This window comes from Pagrus major, chromosome 8, assembly GCF_040436345.1.
Source record: "Pagrus major chromosome 8, Pma_NU_1.0".
Classification (NCBI taxonomy): domain Eukaryota; kingdom Metazoa; phylum Chordata; class Actinopteri; order Spariformes; family Sparidae; genus Pagrus; species Pagrus major.
In genome coordinates this window covers 30416530-30439454 of record NC_133222.1, presented here as the reverse complement: position 1 = coordinate 30439454, position 22925 = coordinate 30416530, and the positions used below count along the sequence as shown (strand labels likewise).

The window sequence follows — 22925 nt, the reverse complement described above, 5'->3', positions numbered from 1 at the left end:
CATGTGTTAGGACTGCAGCTAACAATTATTTTATCTAGAAAATAGTCACAATGTACAATTATTTTCTAAATCAAGGCCAACGTTAAAGCTAGTGATGGTAAGACTGTGGAAACCAGGGAAAGCAAGCTCAACTTTGAAAGTGTCCAACTGAAAAACACATGAACACACTCTGCCTGCCTACACTGCCTTGTAGCTCTTGCTGGCCAGCTTGGAGATGTACTAGCAGCTAGTTCGCTACGTTCAACACGGTCTCTTAGCTTTTTAGACAAATAAATACCAAAATGCCAATCGTGTAAACACAAGCAAAATAGCAGTCACGAATGTACCTCGGTCCAAAAAGGTTACCCAGAGCTGCGGTTACTCCAGGTGTGTGCTTAATGCTAACATTAGCCACTGCAGCTCTGTTCAGCTCAGGATCTATGTGCTGTATGCTAACGTTAGCCGCTACAGGAGTGTTATCCCTTTTCTACAAATGAATCAAAAAATGCTATAACTTACTAACTCTAGCTCATCATGTTTTGTCCAAACTCAAATATTCAATTGAGACTAATATATGCAGCACATCCTCACATTTGAGAGGCTCAGAAGTTGTTTAGTGTTTGTGCTTTGGAAACAATAAATAGATGATTTAAATAGTTACTGATTACTGTCATACATACTTTAACAGAACTGATATAAAAGATAGAATATAGATTTTAATCTTAAAAGTCATCAAGATGTACAGTATAACTATGGTTAGATAATAAACCCTTTTTACACAAAAGAATCATATTTTATTTTGAAGTTTTCCTTCCTTTCATACATCTGTATATGGGTGTGTTTGGACAGAAAGAAAAACAATATAGTGATATTCAGTTGTAGTTCTCTATGCAGCCTAAGTGTTGTGCAATCTTGCCGGCAGATTCCAGTATCACAGCGAAATTGAAAAATAAAAGATTGATGTGCAAAGCCTAACAAAGAGTGGGAGCCTGGAGGAGGGAGAGTGGAGAGGCAAGAGGGGCGAGGCAGTACTAAGAATATACTGAAGGAGCTTCTCACGCTCTTGCCTTTATCCAAGCAGTTGAAACCTCGAGGGGAAACCCTGCAGACCTGCCAACTGTACCCATTTATGCTGGGAGCAAAGGGATCCACCAGAGTGCTGTTGATATTATGAAATCAATGCGACTTCTCAAACATCCCAAACTGTTTAGTCAAATGCTCTGTGAAATATTAGGCAATAATTAGTTGCAGCTGAGAGTCAGGCGTGATATCCAGGTGGCTAAGGCTCTTATCCTGCTATCTTGCAGATTAGAGCAAGCTTTGACAGAACTCACAGTGAACCTTGGGTTGAAATGTCCTTCAGCTCAGCAGAAAAACTGTCAGGGTCATTGTTAACACATCACACATTTCAATGTGAATGCCAAACTTGCATCAAGAGAACATTTACAATACATGGCCTCAGGGTAGATCTTTCTCCCTTTTCTTGTCATAATCTGAAGTGGCTGCTTCAGATGTTTGACTTCAGACATAATCCCCTTTCTAACTTCAATCCTCAATGTCACATATCAAAGAAAGTGCATTTACTCACCAGCAAGAGTGACTTTTAAAAGAGAAAATATCAGTGTGGCGCTGTGTATTGTAGAGTCAGCTTGTGTTGGTTTGAGCTGTAATTCAGATCTTGGATCAGTCTTTGCTCCGCAGCTGCTAATGAATCAGCGAACAGATTTTAGATTAGATGTTGTTTTCAGGTCTGCTAAGTACTGGCTCCAGAAACAAATGCATTGTAAGTGTGTAATTGTCCCTTTGTTCTGTGAGAGAAAGAAAAAAAAATGTTACCACTTGTGGAAAATTGGAAATGTAGAAAGGAAATGTCAGTTCCTGGCCTTATTACTTTGAGCCCACAAGCTTTTAGTTTTGACGCCACAACATAAGATTAAAACTAATGATGTGTTGACTTTGCATTCACTTTTTCCCCTGTCTTTGCCTTTATTTTACCATGCCTCTTTCTTCCTATACTTCCCCTCTCTGCTCCATTCTTCCTCTTCCTCATTATTTTATTTTCGTCCCTCCATAATTCTTTCCAGTCGTCTATCTTACCAGCGGAACGAGACAGTAAAATGTTAAGTGGAGCCCCTACCCTGGCTTTGTGGTGGCCTGCCTGCCTGACCAGAAATTCAATGAGCACGACAAGTGGAGAGCTGCAGGTTTGCAGACACGCTCGGCAGCTTCAGAGGCCACCGACTCTGGCTTCGGCTTTGGACGAGCCGACATAGTGTAGAGCTCCACAAGAAAAGCAGAGAGCCTGTCAGAGCAGACGTCGTTTAGTGTCAGCTCATAGGACAGATTCTAGTCTTTTCTGTTCCACATGGACAGTGATTCATAAGCAGAACATCCTGTCAGCTCATTATAGGTCACCCCAACCTGGGGGTCACGAGTTAATTTCCAAGGGTCGCCAGATGGTTGTGGAGTAAAAATAAAGCAACGTATTTTAGGCTGGGGAGTATTTTTTACACTACATCGCCTGTGCCAGTGATATAATTTCATGTTTTCATGTTGTGAGATAAAAGTCCCAGTACTGGGGGTTTGGTGGGACACCCATCTGATTTGTCTGGGAGGTCATGACTCAAAAAGCTGAAGACCTGATGACCTACTGTCTGAAAAAAACAGTGACTTACTCATCCTAGCGTGCCTTAAATAGTTGTCTGTGACTGTGATCTTGAGGCAGTTGAACTATTTGATCTTGTGACACTTGGTTATGTAGTAGTGGTCAGAAATAGCATCATTGGGCTGCTTGGCAAAGTGCTGTGGCATGGACTATAATTTCCCTGTGCACGCTGTCATCTCCAATCGCAAAGATTTGTCCAGATGCTAAATTTGCAGTCAGTTCTAATGGAGGAAGGAGGCTACTGTAGTCTTCTGGCTTTGTGTATGATTTCTGTGTTTAATGACAGGTCTTTAATGGGAAGGAAATATCCATATCTCAACCACTGACAGTTGTTTTGGGGTCAGGGCTGCTCTTGTGTTGAAAAGCTTTCACTACTCCACTTCACAAGCTCACGTAGATGCATATAACTGTCATTTCTCCCAACATCTACATTTTAACACCCTGCTTTTTTAGCCACGTATGCCATCGGTCTGTGAATTTGTACAATTAGCAGTTGATTTAATGTGAAGAGTCGTTCTCACTCCCTGTTTTCCTTCCTCTGTTTGACAGGCTGTCACAGGCGAGCCGGAGAGCCCACTGCCTCTGTTCCCAACCACATCTGAGCCGGTGAGAAATCATGTTCCACCCTGCTTAGCTTTTTACTTCCATGCTCAGGATGGCCTAATTCTGTCTTTACCCTATCAAACTGCAATCATTGTTAAGTGATTGTTTGTTTGCAAGAGATTTCTCTCGAGTGATGCTGATGAACCTTTTCTGTGTTGGGTCAGCACAAATTTGTGAGAATCAAGAATGGATGTGCTCATGAATAAGGTTGAAGTCAGCCAATTCAGGAAATGAAGATGCAATAAGGAACAATATAGGATATAGACTGCACCCAGCTGCACAGCCTTGGTCTCCTATAGTGGGTAGCTGTGGGTATTTCCCAGTTCGATCCAGGGTAATGTAACTGAATAAACAATAGGTCTTCCAGGAAACATGCTCCTGGGCCTAATTACACATTATTCCTAGGGTTAGGGTTAGGTTTGGGGTTGGGCTCAGGGTTAGGGTCAGAATTCGGGGGTAGGGTTAGGGTTTAAGGGTAGGGCCAAGTTGCACAGCCTAGGTCTCCTATTTTGTGGGTTAGGATAAGGGTTTAGGTTTAAGGGTTAGGATTAGGGTAAGGGGTTGTGAGTTAGGGGTAGGGTTAAGGTCAGGGTTAGGGTTACGGCACAGTCCCACAGCCTTGGTGTCCTATCGTTTGTAGCTGTGGGTCTTTCCCAGTTTGCTCCAGGGTGTTTTAGATAGAATAGACAATAGAACTTCCAGGAAACTCACTCTTGGGATCAAATTACACATTGTTCAGGACTGACTTGCTGCTCTGGTATGGGTGCACTTCCTGTCTCCCTACCTCCAAACCTTGGGATGGGTGACCACAGGAAATAGCCCCTTATGCATACACACACACACACTCATACACAAGCCCTTTGCCTTAAATTTTAGACATAACCCGCATGACCTCCGGCGTTTCCGGAACCAGTAATTGGTTATAGGCATAAATCATTTTTGGACTATAATGGCTGCAGTCACATAGAAAAGCAGCCAGAATTTTTCTCACAATATGTGGTCAGCAAGAATAATGAGTGCCAACAGTAATTTGTGCTGTTCAATTTGTAAGACAACAACAGCTGCTCTGCACTGCTTATATTTCAGTATGCTGATGTATGTGTCAAATTTTGTGGAGTTAAATGTTTATTCTTGTGTAAAATAATCTTGTAGTCTGTTATATCTACACGGCACAACTGTTAAAGTAAGGGCGCACTGTTTGACTGCTTGTATCTGAATATCTGCCTTATATACAGTGCAGTCTCTTCTTATCAGTTGAGCTCTAAGCTATGTTGTTCTTGCATAGACACATAATCGGGTTTGTTTGAAATCACAGCAACACAGAGAGAAAGCTGCTGGATAGAAAGTGTTTTGATTGAGCCGAGCAGCAGCCGTTTTGTGTGTTTTCTTCACATACAGATCTGGCCCTGGAGTTCAGCCAAGACAGCCTCTGGTTAAAAAAACTTATCTGATTAACTCGTACAGATCAACGGTTGCCATTGATTGGTTCATGTCTTCCTCTTCCTCTTACAAGAGTTGCATTTATTTTATTTCATGGCAAGTTACAAAGAGCCCATTTAGGGGAAAATACCAAGCAAGTGTTAACCCACAATGACGTCAACCATGTTGACAACCGTTTTGAAATGAATGGGGCTCCGTCTCCAACGTTGTATCCAGATTTTAATTGGGAAATCCATGAGCCACACACTAAAGCGTTATCATCTATTTTACTCCAACTGGCACCATAAATTACAGAATAAACATCATGCTATATTGACGAAGACTTGAAACTAGTGATTGAAGCCATACACTCATTAGGAAACATTTTACTGAGGTAATAAATCAAGTAAGAAGTAGGGTCATTTTCTCATAGGCTTACATACAATCAGACTTGAAAGAATGCAGGTTTAAAGCACTTCTACACTGGTTTCACTTATACGGTACTTACCTACTTATACAATGACACCAAATAGACTATTGGAAACATCAGTTTGGCTGGGTAACACTTGATAGCACATAATCAGTGATGTAAACTAAATACTAGAAACACCTCATTATAGTATATTAACTCCACAAATGCAAATCATTGACGTCAATCGACAAAAACAACTTCAATATGAAGTGTAATGTATCGCATTATGCGTAATGTGTTGCTTCCATTTTTCTGGTAACTCAGAACAGATTCACACTTAAACTGTGGAGGCTTGAGAGGGAAATCACATAAGCTGCCAACCACTTGTCATGCTGCCATCCAGAGGCTGAATGAGGGGTACTAACATGAATATGGAAACACCCTGGATCATGACTATCCATGTTAAACAGGCACCACCAGGTGTCAGCCAGCAAAGAGTGTGAAAGTTGGCTTCTGCTTTTCATTCTGGGTCACGCTGTTCAGGACCAAGCGCTTGGTCAGCACTAAGCAGCAGCGAAGCCTCTGAGGGTCCTTTGCCCCACAAACTCAGTGTTCCTTAAACGTTCTGAGGTCAGGTGAAACACTTTTATCATAATTAGGCTCAGCGGCTTCGGCTTCAGTAATGATGGTGGACTGTGCGGTGTGGCAGCGACCTCTGGCAGGCACTGTGGGCTCTGCAATCAGGAGCAATGATATCTGCCAATGTCCAGATGGTTTTTCTTTTTAAATTGTGGCATAGTAGCAGAAGGGTTGGCAGTTTTCAGCTGTCTCTACTGCAGGCATAAGGACAGCTCACATCAGCCACCTACGATGCAGAGAAAAGCGTCCTCGACAGCTGCTACAGTTGAATGTTGCTCTTTCTACTTCAATTCAATGGCAGTAACATCTGGGCCCTCTGTTAGCCGTGAGTAATAAAGAAGGTCGTCCATGGAGACTGGTTGGTCTGGACAGGCCTTTTCTGGAGGGGAAATAAGGAAAATGAACAGCCCAAGGTTGTCACAATAAATCCCTGTGAGTCAGGGTAGACGCTCAGCTTCAGGAGGAGCTTTTTCTTTTCCACTAAATCACTTTGCTTTTTTAAAATTCTGCTCACCATTTTTGTCCTCCAGAGGGTTCCAACGAGGACAAGAGTTAATAGTCTGCTCTTCACATTCAGCCTGAATTCTTTCACTCTGATGTTTAAATTGTCTCGCTTTCTCAATTGGTCTAATGAGGGAAATCCTTTTTGTGCCGTTCTGCCACTTTGATGCTTTACAGAAACTGCTATTGTGAGCTGGAATCTAAAGTGTACATATTCAGTGGTGTATGGTGGCGCACAGGTGTGTATACTGCTAAGTGTCTCCTTTGTGTGAAATAGTCCTTGTGCTTCTGCACTGCTTGAAGCTTGTGTTTTATTTTCTGTCATTCTCAAGTGAGAGTTTGAACACATACAGCAGGGGCCAGATTTTAAAATCAGGAGGTGTAGATGGGCGAGATATTTTCATCAGCCTATTTAAAAACTTTTTTTTAGCTTTTTGTCGCAACACATTTTTTAACAAAGACTAATGAATGTAGTAAGATAGCAATGTTAGTATGTGGTGACTTTTATGTACATCACATAAGCATCTATAAGAATATGTGTTAGACAAACATGGACATACAATATGTAGTTTACATATTTAGTTAAAAATCAGATTTATGTATGCTGGGCCACTCTAATGTTGCTTCTGGGCCAGATGTGGCCCGCATGCCACCAACTGAATAGGCCAGACATCGAGAATGTTGTTGCAGTGTTGGGAAATGGTAGTATTGGTGTCAAACACAAGATACGCAGGCGGCAGGTTGGAAAGCAAGGTGAGCTTTACTAAAACAACATTATGTAGGGTTTTTTTTACCTTAAAATAACAGCTTCAAAATCATGTTGATGGAAAAGCATCTTGTAACAGGGTGAATGGTGTCTCTGTCTCAGCCACTCCGCCCCCCCGATCACTTGTTTCTGCACTATGTAACTTCAGTGAGAGGGTAGGATCACAGCGTTACATACATGTTTACTTCAACATACACGTTTTCAACACGAAGAGTAATACAAGAACAGAAGAGAAACCAGAAAGCCATGGGGAACAAATCAGGAACAGGCGAGGGAACAGACTGCAGCAAACGCAGGTAAAACACAGGCTGAAATAAACAGGAAATGATTAACTAATGGGACACAGGAAAGGAGGAAAGCAACAGGAAAAAATGACGCATAAAAAGACAGACAGGAAGTGGAAAAGTAACACAAGATCACATAGGGATGGAATCTACAAAATAAAACAGGAAGTGACCAAACCAAAACCCCAACCATGAATATTTATTAAAACTATGATGCATTTTGTGAAAGTTTAGAGTGTGGCCCTCAGTATTTAATATGCAAGATAAATCTGGATGAGTGACGTGGTTGCTTGATGTAGTTTATGGGACTTTTTCTGATTGGAAAACAATTGGCAATGACTGGTGCAATCATTTGTAAAGAATATGATGATACTGATCAGTACCTCATTGATCGGAGCATCTCTAGATGATGAAAAGTGTTGAGGGGTGTTTTTCAGCCAACACTGCTCAGTACACAGTAAACTCTGAGAGCAGAAAAGGGGAGTGGGAGAATGGGGGAGGATGAAGGAAGCAGAGGTTGAAGGAGAGGGAAAAGGGCAGTGTGTTCCACAGCCCCTGTAATGTTCTCCTCTGTAAAAACATCAAGGCCCTGCTTCACTGCTCCTCACAGCACGGCTCCTCAGCATCTGTGTTTGATGGCTGTGTTAGCAGACCACAACACAACACCCTTGCTTTGGCAGAGTCAGACGGGTTCAGAGAGGATCCTGGCCTCTTTTTGTTGTGTGTGTGTTTGTTTTGTCATATTAAATGTTTGTCTCTATACCACAAAGACCGTTTCCTCTTAGATAGCATGACAGTTCGATCTTTGACAGGCCTTGGAATTTATGGTACAAGTTTGAATCTATTTAATGTCAAGGTGTCACTGTAATTTTAAATTGCTTGTCAAAGGTACCTGTTTAAGGTCTGTTGACCTACCTGCAGCCTGTAGAATCTCATACTGTACACGTCGAGCATGCTGACCTTTAGTGGGAGGGTGTATCTTTATTCTGCTGGAATCGGACATTCTCTCTAACATTGCGAGACATTTTCATTAATTTCTCAGGGAATAATGCATGAATCTTAATGAAAAAAATCAGGCATGTTTAGGTGGCTGGAATCGACTACTAAGTACAATTTGATGCAGATCCAAATAAAAATCCCAATCTAACGATTTCAGTATGTTTTTTTGATATTGGATCAGGCTTGACTGAATTGAAGGACCTTGGCGGAGTGCCATTCTAGTTTGTCTTTATATTGGTCCCCCCTTCCTTGGTTCTTGATTTTGAAAATTTTTGCAGATTTTTAATCGTTTTGGTCCAAAAATTAGGATTTTTTTCACAAGCAAAGTACATTCCCAACCTGCCTTAAAAAGCTTGTGCACATGTCAAAGTTTGTTAATGTTGTGATCATAAACAAGACACCCTACTTGTTTTATTAGACTGTAGTTGGTTTTAGGACATCAAGAGCATAAAACTGTGTCAAAGCAAAAACTTCTCAGTGTCCCATCTGCACACCTTCCTTTTCCATTTCCACATGGCCGCTCTAGACAGTGACATAATATATGTAGGTTATACTTCCATATCTTCAAGTGTTACTAATGAGTTCTCCGAGTGGACACAGCTGAGCAGGTATTAATCTCCCACAACTGCTCCGGCTAATTTTGGTCTTATCAAACTAATGATTATCTTCCGCTGACTCTGCAGCAGAAATTGTTTGCCCTTGGTGTGACCTCTGCTGCTTTGACTCCAGTTGGAGTGTTTGTGGTTATGTTTTTCCAAAACCATTCAGGAGAAGGTTAAAGACCAAAAGCAGAAGCGATAAAAGAAAAAAATCTGAACCGTGTAAGTAAAGATAAATGGGATTAATTAGAACTGATTAAACTTTCCCCTAAAGTTTATCATGTTCGATGATGTCTATGCTTGCAGTATACTTTTCAAATCCATCGTTGCTTCCACTGCAGCACATGCTCGCTCACATTATAATGACAAGGCTTCATTCATTCATTCTGTTTAAAATCAAGCAAGCTCGTCCAAAGCTCTGCCTCTTGAAACTGTCTCTCACTGCTTGTGTGTCAGTTGAGTTTGTTCAACATTTAGGCTCGCTCTCATGTGTGGACCTGAACAGCATATAAAAGCACCCAGAGTCACAGTGACATTTTAGTGGCTTGTGAAAGCTCTCAACAATGCCTGCGAGTATTTCTTCACCTCACCTCTCTCTCTGTCTTTATGTCACTGTGGGGGAGAATGAGAGGATTAATATTCATGCTGATTGTGTCACTGGTGCTCCTGTGAGTTATGCTAACCATGATCTAATGGCTCTGCTGTCTAACACTGCGTGTCTCAACTTGTGATTAAACCATTCATGTAAAAGCCACTGCAAGCTATGGAGGACTGAAACTGACAAAATCGAACATAAATAGACAAATAAATAAATAAATAAATAAATATCTCAATAAATATATTGATATTTAATTAAATACAGCAAAAATAATACTGAAAAATAAATGTAGCCATTAATTAATATTTAACACTTGACATAAATTGGTATTTCTGCTCTAATTTGCCTCTATATTTATATACCTTTGTTGTAATTCAATTATGTATTTACTTACTTTTCATTGTATTTATCAATATCAATATTAAATTAGATATATTTATTTTAGCACTTATTTCTGTATATTCTCCTTTGCATATTTACCGTAGGTTTCCATAAACTTATTTATTTCTGTATTTTCATTTAACAATTAGGTATGCATTTCTTCTTCATTATGCAAATGAGGGAAGCAGAAATGGATAAATACATGTAAAAGAAAAAATGCAGAAATAAAGTTAAGTGGAAATAAATAGGGGAAGAAATGCAAAGGGAGAGGAATACTGAAATGAATACAGAAATAAATAAATATATATATGGAACAATGAAAAATAATAATTAATCAAATTTAAAATTAAATGGGAAAGTAAATAAATAAATACAATTTAAAATTAACAAAGAAATACACTGAAATTGATGTCACATTTTATATCTTAATTAATTAATAATTTTGTTTTCCATAATTATTTTTGGTGCGTTTAATCTAATCTTGGCTCATTCAGTCCTCTATAGCTTATGTGTCAAACGTGTGAATAGCAGCAGAAGAGGCGTGCATGTTTGATGAATTGATAATTGGAGTGATCGGTGTTGAATCCTGGTCATCTGACCGATGTATGACGCAGTCTTAAATGAAGCTGAGAGGTTACAGCAGAAAACTCATTTTAAAGGGTCCGACTGTATGTTGAATGTTGCAAATAGGGAAACTGCCTTATAAAAAAGAGTCCTACTTAAATTACTTTCAAATCACTTTAACCAATCACATGCATATGCTCTCAGCATCTTATAGAGGACATTACTGCTCTAAATCTTCACACAAATCACTGTAACTTTCCTCCGGTCAGCACTCCCATGTTGATGTAATTGGGCCCACATTTTCTGTGTGCTTTGATGGTAATGGAGCTGCAAACTGAGTCAGGGCGACGGCGCTCCAACCGGAGTACCATGACAACCTTATCACATATTCTGTGGCAGCCATGTTGACGTGTGCCAGTCAAAGGACACTTTGGGAGGGTTGATCTAAATATAATGTAACTAGACCACACAGATCCTCACGTGTCTGTAGTAGAGAGAAAAACTGTTTACTGCACCCTATGCATTGTGGGTATTATGTTGTTTAACATGTATGTACTGTCAATACATGAATTAGAGGATTACTGATTACATTAATGTTGAAGGAACAGCAACACTGATGGACATGTTACCTTGCAGTGTGCGCCATCTAGTGATTTTTTAGCAGTATAGCATGTTTCCGAGCATAATTAACACACTTTAGTATTGCTTTTCAGTATACTTTTTAACATGATTACTGCGTGGTAGTAGTCTTTGAACCATCCTGCTATATTTCTGATAAATAAGCAGCAGCACTGCACTAGGATTCAGGCGTAAATGGGAAAGTTAAACAGCTTGCAGAGTTAAATAAAGAAACTCTTATCTCATGAACTGCGTCTCTGAAGAAATTCAATTTAAGATCTTATCCAACGCTTTTAAAAATATCTAGCAATGCACTCAATACCAAACCATTAAACAACACCATGGAGATGTCTCACTTTGAACCCCCCCCCCCCCCGCCACCACCACCACACCACCACTGAACAGAAATCTCCGAAGGCCTGTCAGGGGTTTGTTGTAGGTGTGACCCGCAAAATCAATAGTGTTCAAATCGAAAATTTTCAAAGGTATCTTAGGAAAGACGAAGAGGGGGAGGGAGAGAGAAAAGAGAGAGGCCGGGAGGGATGGAGAGAGTGAGGGAGGGAGGGAGGAAGGAATAGAGAGGGATTGTTCAGTGGTGGATAATTGGAAAGCAGGGAGGTTGAGGCTGCAGTTCACATGAGGTTGAAACAAGCTGTACCCCCCCGCCACCACCACCCCCAGCCATTTATCCAGATCACCTGAGAGCTACTACATCGTTGTCACTGACTTAAAATCAATTTTCTGATAAAATTACTTCAAGAACAAATTATCTCTCAGTCATGACCTGCCGTCGTGTCCACTCTGCTCTCACCACTAGAGGTCAGTGTGACCCTGAAGTGTGCCCACACCAGGGAGTGAAGATGTCACGGACTGCTTGGATGGGTAGGAGGGGAGTTTGCAGCATGTTTTATGGTCATGTCTGCAGAATGACTGCATGGTGCAAAGCTCAGGCTAGTTTCTCTTCCAAACAAAATCTCCTTCCTCTCCTTCCCTCCTCTTGCTCTGTTTCTTTATCTCTACCTTCCCGTGCATTTGGACCTGGGATGGGATGAACCTGTTTATGCAATTTGCATAAGCTGGCTTCAGAAATCTGTGCTTACCCCTGTGTATTGCTCAGTGAGAGTGAGCTGGCTGTTCAAAAGGAATAGCTAATGACTCCATTGCCCTCATTGACGCATGTCAGTCTATTTCAGGCTCAACGACTAACACTCTCATACATGGCCAAGTAAGAACTGATGAGCTGCGTGCTGGATCGACCGCGCAATGTCAGCCTACCACTTGGTTAGACAGAAGAGTGATTTTCAGCGGGGCAGGGCACCTTATCCTCAAGCCTGCGAACCATCATCGGAGTGTATATTCCAGCCTCGTGTCACGCTGCTGACAGCACCGATGGAGGTGACGTGCTGCTGGGATATCAAGCATGTGATCAGATCTGATGCGGCAGCAGTGGCATTTCTTCACCCTCATCCTCCACCACCTCTCTGCCCATAACAGGAGCCATCCTTCAGCCCCGTCTCCTTATTGATCCCCATTTGGCTGGAGTTCATCCTCCCTTCCTCGTCACCCGCCATCAGTCTCCGTCCTGAGCTCGTCCACCCCTGACCCCTGCTCTCGGGATGAGAGGAGCCATAATTGGAGGGGAATGAGGTTGTGATGGCCGGGGGGGGGGGGTTTCGAGTCATAGAAGGGGTGAGAATGAGTGAAGAGAAAGAGACGGAGAAAGTGCGAGAGAGCGATTGGGCAGCTGGGTAGAGACGAATGGCATTAAGTGGACTGAATGCTGAACGCAGGGGCAGGAAGGGCACTGCCAGCCGCGGAGGCTTGTGGCCGGCTTTCACATGACTCTCCGTATGCTGGGACGCAGGAGAGTAATAGAATACCAACGTGATGTGTTGGGATGCTTGGGGAGGGGGGAGTAAATTTAGCCACAGACAGGCAGCTCTGCAGGGCCGGAGGGAGGGGGGTTCGCAGCTCCGGGGCCTTCTCTGGCTTACCCCTCTGTGGTCATCTTGCCCTTCTGGAACAGTCATGGAGGGCCCGGCTGCAGTCACAATACGAATCACCTCCTTTCTGTACCTTAGCAGACTTAATAGCCACATAGTGAGATGTATCTCATTGCAATGTGATGGCAGCGGGTTGGGGGGGCGAGCATCTGTTGGGCTTGTGCAGCGATCGGATTTTAAAAGCAATAGCGCATGTCATAAGCTGATGTTCTCTGATAGAAAAGATTCTTAATGATCGTGATGGATATACAGATGTTTCTCTGATGCCAGTCATTCAGCCAGTTAAGCTCCGATAAAGCAATCTTTCGCTGGCGAACATGCAGCAGCAGGATACGGCGTCTCTCAATGTCAGTGGTTTTGTCCTCAGATACATCACAGCATTGAGTCCTATCTGAGCCCCCCCCCCCCCCTCCTGTCTCGTTATTAATATCTCCTTAAGCAGTATCAGGTGAAGATCAAAAGAGGGCGTCATGACTTTGAAGCGCTTGTATCCGAGTCCACGCAAGTCTGTTGTTCTGCACTTTGAAATGATTACCTTTTCTCTTTGGGAAAGCGTCCTGTGTGCTGACAGCTGATTATTTTCAGCAGTTTGTCATTGACAAAGGCTCCCCGCTCTCTTTATTGTTGGTATTGATAAAGGGAGTTATTCTGATCGGTTTGATTCCAATTTGAAAGGGAAACAATAAGCTATTGTTTTTATTTTTAGGAATTCTCTTTATGCAGCAGGTCCCTTGTTGAGGTGTGACTGCATAAAAAGCCTGTTGTCATTCTCCTTCTTTATAACTGTGTTAGAGCAGATTAAAGTGCGCTTGTTCACATCATGCATCAGATTATAGTCAAGTGTTTTTAATCCATTCGAACAGTAGGGGAGTTAAAAACATCTTCTTTAAAGGAGTTGAAGCTGAAAAAAAAGTTGCAAGTAGCTCCAAGAGGTTTGCTCCCCACCAGTTTGTGTTTCTTTATGATCATTTGTCTTCATATTTTAACTTTAATTGCCTTCCTGAAGATCAAGTAGCACAGGAGGCGGTGATATTTCCCTCTGTAATAGTTCTCATCACATAAAGCGGGCATCTAAACAATCAAACAGTTATCATGTCTTGCTATTTACCTGAGAAAAAAGATTTAGCAACCTATGGAGCATCTGACCATTATATTATCAACTCCTCTGAGCAAATTACCTCAGTGTTCACAGTCTAATAAGTGGAAACTGTTTCCATTTGTGGTCGATCATCCGCATGGTATTCTCTCGCGCTAACCATTGGCAGACTGTAATGCTCGTTGTGTGTAATTGCAGGTTTATGGTATAGCTGTATTATCGCCGATGAGAGCTGCAGTCCTGCATAACAAAGACCGCGCAGACCATCTGTGCAGTTTGTTGCACAAATGATTTAGCCGTTCAAAGCTGAGAGCACTTTGGTCGTAAAAAAAAAATAATTCAGTGTTCACCAAATGTTCCCCACTTTTCTTTAGTTGAAAAAAGGGATACACACTTTAAAAAGTTTAGATGACACACTGTGGTGCGTGTTGTGTGAGTGAATGCGCTGTCAACAGCAGGCTTTATTTCTCTTCCTCGGTTTTTTATTTGTTTTTGGCAGGGGTGAGTATTTGCCTCCTTGGCCTGAATCTTAATTTCAGATCTTTCTGACAGCCCCGAACAATAGACGAGCTCGGCTGTTGGCAATCTAATTTTCATTTGAATGTTGGCAAATTGTTGTTGGAACCAAGCGATTATGAATTTGCTTCAAGAGATAACGGTCAACCTGGATCCCATCTGCATTTTGTCCGTCATGGCCCTGATTGTTTTTTTTCTAATGTAATGTCTTGTAATCCTGTCTTGTAATGAATAGATGATGCAACCACTTGACATTATTTGCTTCATCACATTTGACTCCAAAGTATCCGGTTGGGCTAAGCTAACCCCCAAATTCACAAGGAACACTTTTTGGCAAAACTCAAAGGTGCACCATGTAGTTTTGGGGAAGAAATTTGAATCAGAAGAGAAAGACTTGTTGTTTTTATGCCTAAACAAAAAAGAGTTTTCATTTCAAAACAAACTGGTGGCTTGTATTCACTGCTCATCTATAATATTTCCATTAACAAGTTATCACTTCTGCAATAAATCTGTCACTGTTTGACACATTCTGACAACAATAACCAATGCATCCAGCAAAACCAATGCATAATACATTCCATAAATTCAATTTATTCACAGTCGCATAGCAGGTAAAATCAGACTCCATCTGAGTCAAGGCTGGAGAGATTTTACTGTGCAAAGTCAATTATGTTATTCAAATGTTCTGCATTATGTCATACTAATGTGGTGCCTCAAACAACAGGTTTTAAAGCTGATGTTTTCACCCTTGTTGTACAGATACACACAAAATTACATAGATATATAGTGGAAACATACTGGTACTACTGGCGACACATGACAACAAATGTCATTGATTTTCTCTTACCTCAACCTTGGCAGCCCAGAGTACTTTTATATCATCAGTTGAATCAGGGCTTCTAGCCTTTTTCTGAATACTCATCAGCATCGGTGTGTTCCATTCAGTGCTGTTGCTTTTGTGCCTCTGTTTCCAACAAGGACATTCTATTAACATTAGTCCTCTGTCTGTCGTGTCTGTTATGACTAATTAGCTCTCAATACATAATGTGTTTAGATGACAATACAAGAACATCATCATCCCAGTTGCTTTCATGCATCTGAGTGATCCACTCTCTTGTAGGGGGGGTTGTCTTCGAACCTGTCGTGGAGGCTGCGATTGCATTGCTCATCATCAGCTGCCCTGCTTCTGCTTTTGTCTCTGCCATCAGCACATAAGACCAAGCAAATCCTTTAAATTGGCTAGACTGTCTCGTCCAGACTATGGATTCTGGTGTGTACAGCAACTGAGCCACAGGATTGGTGGGTGTTTTTTTTTTCTTTTTCTTATTTTATGTTTTTCTAGACGTCTCTGGCTGGACTGACACCCTCAGCCTGGATGGTTAGACTGTAGGGATACAAGCAAATGTGTCCCCATTAATTGATTAATGTTTAGACTATAAAAAGTCAAAGGTATTGCTTCATTTGTCCGACTAATGTTTTTAACACCCAGGGGCTCTTCATCATAAATGATAAATCAGATTAGCAAACTTACATTTAAGAAGCTCGAACCAGGAAATATTTGCTTGAAAAATGACTGATTATCAGTAGTTGGTAGTTGACTGATTGTCTCTAAATTGACTAATTGATTAATTGACTGATTGTTGTAGCACTATCCGACTGCTTAAAGGAGACACCTTATACCAATCTTCATGTTCATAGTTTTGTTTTTCAGTTATTACTAGACGAAGTTTACATGCCTCATTGCTCAAAAACACATCGGTTTTCTCAAACTGTCCAGTGCTGCAACGCTATATTCCCCCTCTGTCTGAAAGCTCTGTTTTAGCTCCTGTCTCTTTAATGTGCCCCCTCCTGAATACCCAGTCTCCTCTGATTGGTCAGCTCACACATGCCTGACCCGGCACCGCTTACAGCAACACAGCAGCTGTGCCAAATGCCAAACTAGCTGCTAGGTATAAATTATGCAAATACGACATAGTGCGATGTCACAAAGTCACAGGGTTAGGGCGTCAGGGCGAGGCTACTGACAAGGTGTTTCAGGAGCAGTGTTTTCTGTGGGAGACAGGAGCTTCTGTTGGTGCGGACTTTGACCTTTTTAACTTTCAAGATCTTTTACATGCACAAGAACATAAAACACTAAAGGAAAGAGAGGAAACAAAAAAAACACAATAGGTCTCCTTTATTGATCAGGATCTGAGTTCTGAGGACTATTCTTAAAGTGTAGTGTAATGCTGTTCATTATCTCAATGAAAGTTAAGTTTGCAAAGCCAGCAATGTAACAGTCCACCCATGCAAATCAGTGGGCGGTGGACCGTGAATTTAGCAAACAAATGGATCAAATCAAACAAAGAAATATTAAGGTTAATGGAGCAAACAGATGCGATAGACCGAAGATTTGTCAAGTATGCCACAAAATCACAGCTAAATATTAATAGAGGTCATCAGTCTCAAATAATTATGACATTTCTCTGTAACCTCTGTTTGCTTTTATGACGAATCACTTGGTTCCATAACAGAAACGATTGATGAGCAACACAAAAATGCTGAAACTGAAAGTAATCCTGCCAGCTCTTTAAATTTGTTGTCGTTATCAGCTTAAGGGTAAGCCTGTTTTACACAGGGATGAGGCTTTCCATGCAAACCTCCCTCGTATTTTTAGCAGTTTGGCCCTCAATCTCTGCCTGGGTGTCAGTGCCAAGACAGTGAATTAATATGCATTAAAGCTATGCGCTCAGGTGTGGAAGAAGAGACCTGGCATTTTACGGGGAGCAGCGTGGAGAAATTGGGCCATGAGTGATGAGGGATAGGACTGATCCTGACACTTTGAGTCAGCCTTTATTCAGTGTGCACCTTCTGTCATCATGCAGCCGCGACTCCTTTCATCTCTGTCACGCACAGAATGCCATAACTCCGTTAGCAACACCCACAACAGGAACGGACCGGTCCTCCTTCAAAACACACACGTTCTGTACCGGGTGTACTATTCGATACAATTGCCTACCATCTGGGGCCACTATTGTGAGGCATTTTAACGGATTTATATAACACTGTGATTTATGCTCTGAATTTTGGACTGAATTGCTTTTCGAGGAGATCCTCTAAAACGGCTGTTCCTGGCTGAACTCTAGACCTCCGACAAGATTTCCTGTCTCCATAAGTCATCTTTGCATTTACTCTTTCATTTACTTCCATTTCTTAATGATTCCAACAGGTATTTCCCCTAGGCTATTTCACCCCAGAGATTGTGCAGGATAGAAGACAGTGATGAAGGTGACACTGGGCTGAAGATAGATTGAACCCTTTCCAATGAGATAAACAGTCCGAAACACACACACCGAGCCTGTCCTCATCAGAAAAACGACCATATAGGTCGACAGTGAAAGCAGCTTATTACAACCTGTATTTACATTTGCTGTTAGGCTGTAACCTTGAGTGACTATAATAATTATTATGACTCTAAAGGAGGAAGTATGCAGTAGGATAAAGATTGAAAAAGTCTCTATGGGCGGGAGGCTGGGGACGGATGGTTGGGATAAACAAGCACAGGAGTTTCATCCCGGAGACCACTGTTCATGTCCAGTGTAAAACCACAAGTCAGAGAGTTAATTTAACTAACGTAGTTAAGAAACGTCATGTACATACTGTAATGTAAGTACATTTGTAAGTTAAAGAAGTCACAAAGGTATTTACCCCAAACCACGATGTTTTCCTAAACCTTATTTAGTAGGTTTAGTTCCTGAACCTAACCGAGTAGTAGTTTTGCGCCTGAACCTAATCTTGTGGTTTTCCCGCCCAAACCTAACCAAACCGTGACTGTACAACAAATGTCCAGTTCCCCTGTTGCTGGTACGCTGCAGTGGTCATGTTGTTTTGGGAATGGTGGTATATATATGTCTTTTTGGGAGTCGCTGATGATCGGCCTATTCAGCCGTTTTGTTATGAGAATATATTGCATAAACACCTGGTGACCAAGGATAGGGTGTCACTTAGGGCAGCACAATTTATTGAAACATTATTGAAATCAGCTACGGTTAAGTGCAATATCCAATTTTCAGCAATAAAGGTAAAATGTGATACTAAACAGCATTACAATGAAGTAGGCCTACTGTGATGCTGCAGAGATGCTCCGGTCTACAAATCTTGTTCTCCAGATATTAGAGAAAATATGTGTTTGGTACCGACCCGCACTAATGTCAACCAAAAGTTCCTTCAGTAAAAATGGATACTGTGATGCAAAAATGATAATTCCCACTAACCCTGAATCATATTGCTATTGATTTCTGACCATTCGTTGCAGCCCCAGTGCCACATGCTTGTGATTTGTGATACTGGGCACACGTAACATCGACTTGACACATGTACACAAACATGCACATCTGGAGAATGGATGCCACCGGTCACAGACATATGGTACAGTACTGCACAGTGTGACAAGACCCCCACGAAGAGCCCCTGTGGAGCTCAGAGAGGCAGTTTGGTCACCACAACACCTAGAGGACAAACAGTGGCCAGGTGCCAGGGAGACGGCAAGGCGCCTAATTTATCACAACCCCTTGCTGAGCAACAGACAGGAATGACACTATCCACTACCCATAACTTCCCCCCTCCTCTGTCTATCCATCTCTCTCTCTCATTATGTGGAATAGCTTGGAAAAGGCTAACATGGCAGTATCATAATTAGCGGGGCACATTAAAATCGGAGCCATGAAGCGTGTCATTAAAAATCCTCTGCTGCAAGCCACCTCTGTCTTTCCAGCCTCCCACATGCGAAAAACTAAAAAGTGCTTACAGCCTCCCTCTGGATTTATCACGCCATCTCTGCATATCCATATCTGTTTTTTTGGCCTGCTTTCTCTCCGTCCCCCTTGTCCTCCTCTCACGGGGGGAGACGCACATGCAGCAGGACTGACTTGGCCCCATCTTTCACTCTGTCAGTCCTCGAGGGGTGATCAAAGCGGCGGGAGAGGACCTGTCCCATCCGCTACATGATTTAGCCATAAGAGGATCCAGACATCTCTGTTTCTTCACCGTGTCTGTCAGCGCACTGATAAATAAGAACCGCAGAGGTGGGACGGGGTGGGGTGGGGGGGGCGTCAAGAATGTGTCGTCTCTGTGCAATTGTTCAGGCCTGTTATTCCTTTTTGCGAGTGGATTGTGAAAAAATGAGGGAGGGAGAGTGCAGGAGAGAGAGTGTGATGGTGTGTGGACGACGTGTCTGAGATTTGGATTTCCCTCAGCCACAGGGCAGCTGCAGAAGTGGATGAATCTCTCTCCTGGCGTCTGGCCGCCTGCTCAACACTTATCATCAAATGTAGCTCTCAATCATCTGACCTCGTACATGCAGGACTCTCCAATCTGCTGCTATCTACCAGGCTTGCTGCACTGAGTTCCCCTCTTATCCATGCATCTCCTTTCCCTGCATCCCGTCCAATAAATTACAGTGTGTATACATATTTAATTTTTTTTTTCCAATTTCCAATTTTGAAGCGTACCATTACAGTGCCACGTATCCATCCAGCAATGACTCCAGTATTAATGTCCCTGCCACGACGCGCTTCCTCAAGCGATATCTCATTTCAGCCCCTATCAACTGCAAACCTAAATAATGCCGGGATCTTTTGAGGAACCTGAGAGAGACGAAAAACAAATGGCAGAATACTGATGTTGCATGCGCGCCTGCGATTCATCATGCGCGAGTCGTCCCTTTTGCGCGCACAGACGCACAGCTACAAATAACAATGACAAAAAGAGTTATTCCCCATGAGTCCTTGCTATGCTATCTGACTCCAGATTCTCTGATTAAGTGAAGTCTGCCAGTGCTCAGTGAATTTATAATACGGAGTCCAGTCGTCTGTTTGTAGTAGAAGACTTGCAGACCCGTTATTGGCCCTCTGGAGGGTTTAGTGGATGTGATTGTTTGTTTTGAGAGGGCAGACTTTAGGCGTCTGTCAAGACCAGTTAAAACCCTCTGGAGCTGCTTTGGTGCACAGTGCAACCCATACATGTCAAAGGTCACATATACTTTTCCCTATAGACTGCTTATGCTTTTTTTTCTCCTTTGGTTCACCGCCACTCGCACTCACTTTCTAATTCCTCTCTCTTTAAGTCCATTTCTCTTGGTTTTGTGCTGTTTTGTGCTCCATTTTCACACTTTTCTCTCCCTATTAAATTCCCTCCCTCTTAAATCCTTCACCCTTGTCTGCATGCACTCCGTCTCTCCTCTCGCATTCTCCCATGTCTGCTGACACAGTGCCGAGCGGATGCCCGACACCTGGGGTTGGCAGCGTTTTCTTTCCTGCCTAGCATGGCCCGGAGAATGAAAGGGGAGAGGGAAGGGGAAGTCGAGGGTGAGATGGAACCGCGTGGCCGCTGCCTCAGCTGGGATGGAGCAGTGGGGATTTGTGGAGATCTAAACACCTGCGGAGGGCTTGAGAACATTGCCAAAAATGTTCACATACACAAACGTTCACAAACACTGGGGCCCGGCCCGATCGCACATTGTCACACATTGGCATTCCTCTGCGTCTGCACAGCCGCACATGCCCACACAAACAAATGCACACATCCGCAGAATGGAGAGGAAAACATATACGTGCTGCGAACGTCTTCTGCCCATCAACACCTGCTGTCAGCGGGGAGATCGTGAGGGTCGTTAATCCCTTTCTGCAGTGCCCCCTGTTGTGTGAAAGCCACCATCTACTATTTGTTTTCGTTTATGTAAAACAAGTTGCTCATTAAATGGAAACCTAGGAGATTTTCATCCAGCGTTGTGTCACTACAGTGTTGTGAGTATATGCAAATGAACAATGGTAAACTCCATTCTGCCTGCACTCGAGCCTCTGTTACTACACTGCCTATTACTCGCCTAAAATGTTTTCAGGAACACATTTTAGCGTACTGTTTAGCTACAGGTGAGAAAGAGGTGAACCAGAAGTGAACGCCATATTGTTTCTGTGTTGTGAAAACTCAGATCAGACTGTAACACAAAGCAGTGCTGATCAAATAGGAACCATGATCGTAGTATATTTCTCACCTACAGTGTTTTCAAAGACATATTTTAGTGTACTGTTGAGCTGTAATATGGTATTGTTTGTTACTAGCTAGCTGCCTTATTGTTTCCTGATTTCGAGCCAAAGCCAAGCACCGCCAAACTTACAGTATTATTGGTCAGGTGCAGCACATTGCATTCTGGTCATTGCAGGTTTTCTACCTTTTGAGCAATAAGAAAATACCTCAGCCCTTTTTCTCTGGGCACCAATTTCAGAAATATTTGCGACTTTCTACTGCGTAGACAATGGTGACATACTTCTTTGACCAAAGCTTAGGTCTACTGTGTATCATACAAGTTCAGGTTTCAATCTTTTTGATTTGTTACTTAAAGCTGCAAATATCTGAAATGTATTTTAAAGGAGACACATTATGCTAATTTTCAGGCGCATAATTTTGTTTTGGGTTACTACTAGAATAGGTTTACATGCTTAAATGCTCAAAAAACACATCAGTTTCCTCATACTGCCCAGTGCTGCAGCATTCCCCCTCTGTTTGTCTCCTCTGATTGGTCACACATGCCTGACCCAGCACCACTAACAACCCCGAGCAGTTGTGCTGAATCAATTCTTACGTGCCAAACTAGCCGCTAGGCATAAATCAACGACATGTGTGACACAGTGATGGAATGTGATGTCACAAAATCACAGAATTAGAGGCGAGGAGTGTTTGCTGTGGGAGAGAGGAGTTTCTGTTGTTCTGTTTTTAACTTCCAAGACCTTGTACATGCACAAGAACCATATCAAACACTAAAGGAAAGAAAAACAGCATAAAGAGTCTCCTTGAAGTGCTTCTGTTGTGTTAAATTAACAAAAGTGTCTGCGAACCGCCCGCTGTTTTCATTACAATCTAGTGCACCAAATGTATATCATTTAAAGGCATTTGAAAAACTCATGGAACATTTTCTAATACAACCACCACCAAAAAAATCATGGCAGCAGGCAAAAACACTTTCCACCTTGAATATATGCCCATTAAATGTTGAATATTACTGTTCGCTCATAACAACACCACCCAAAAAATCATTTACAATCATAGCCACGAGGAAAAACACTTTTTGCCCTGAATGCATCACATGCCAATAAAAACGTTCAGTATTACTGTTCACTCATAATGAGATAACTGGAAGTATCAACAATGTTCTGCTGCGGATTAAAGATGCTTTAACATCCAGAATAAAATTGTTATCCTCCACTCATTTGAAAGCCAAAGGTGTCCAGGAAATGATTGCCCCCCTGC

The 22925-nt window shown here is 42.2% G+C and overlaps 1 protein-coding gene across 2 annotated transcripts in view; it reads left to right on the top strand.

The window, feature by feature from the left end:
- The window catches only part of tspan9a (tetraspanin 9a), a 191344-nt gene that overhangs the window by 19996 nt on the left and 148423 nt on the right, over nucleotides 1–22925 (top strand). For both annotated transcript variants that reach the window (XM_073472350.1, XM_073472349.1), the window contains exon 2: nucleotides 3194–3250. The gene's annotated coding sequence lies outside the window, so the exon portion shown is untranslated. The remainder of the gene's footprint in view (nucleotides 1–3193; nucleotides 3251–22925) is intronic.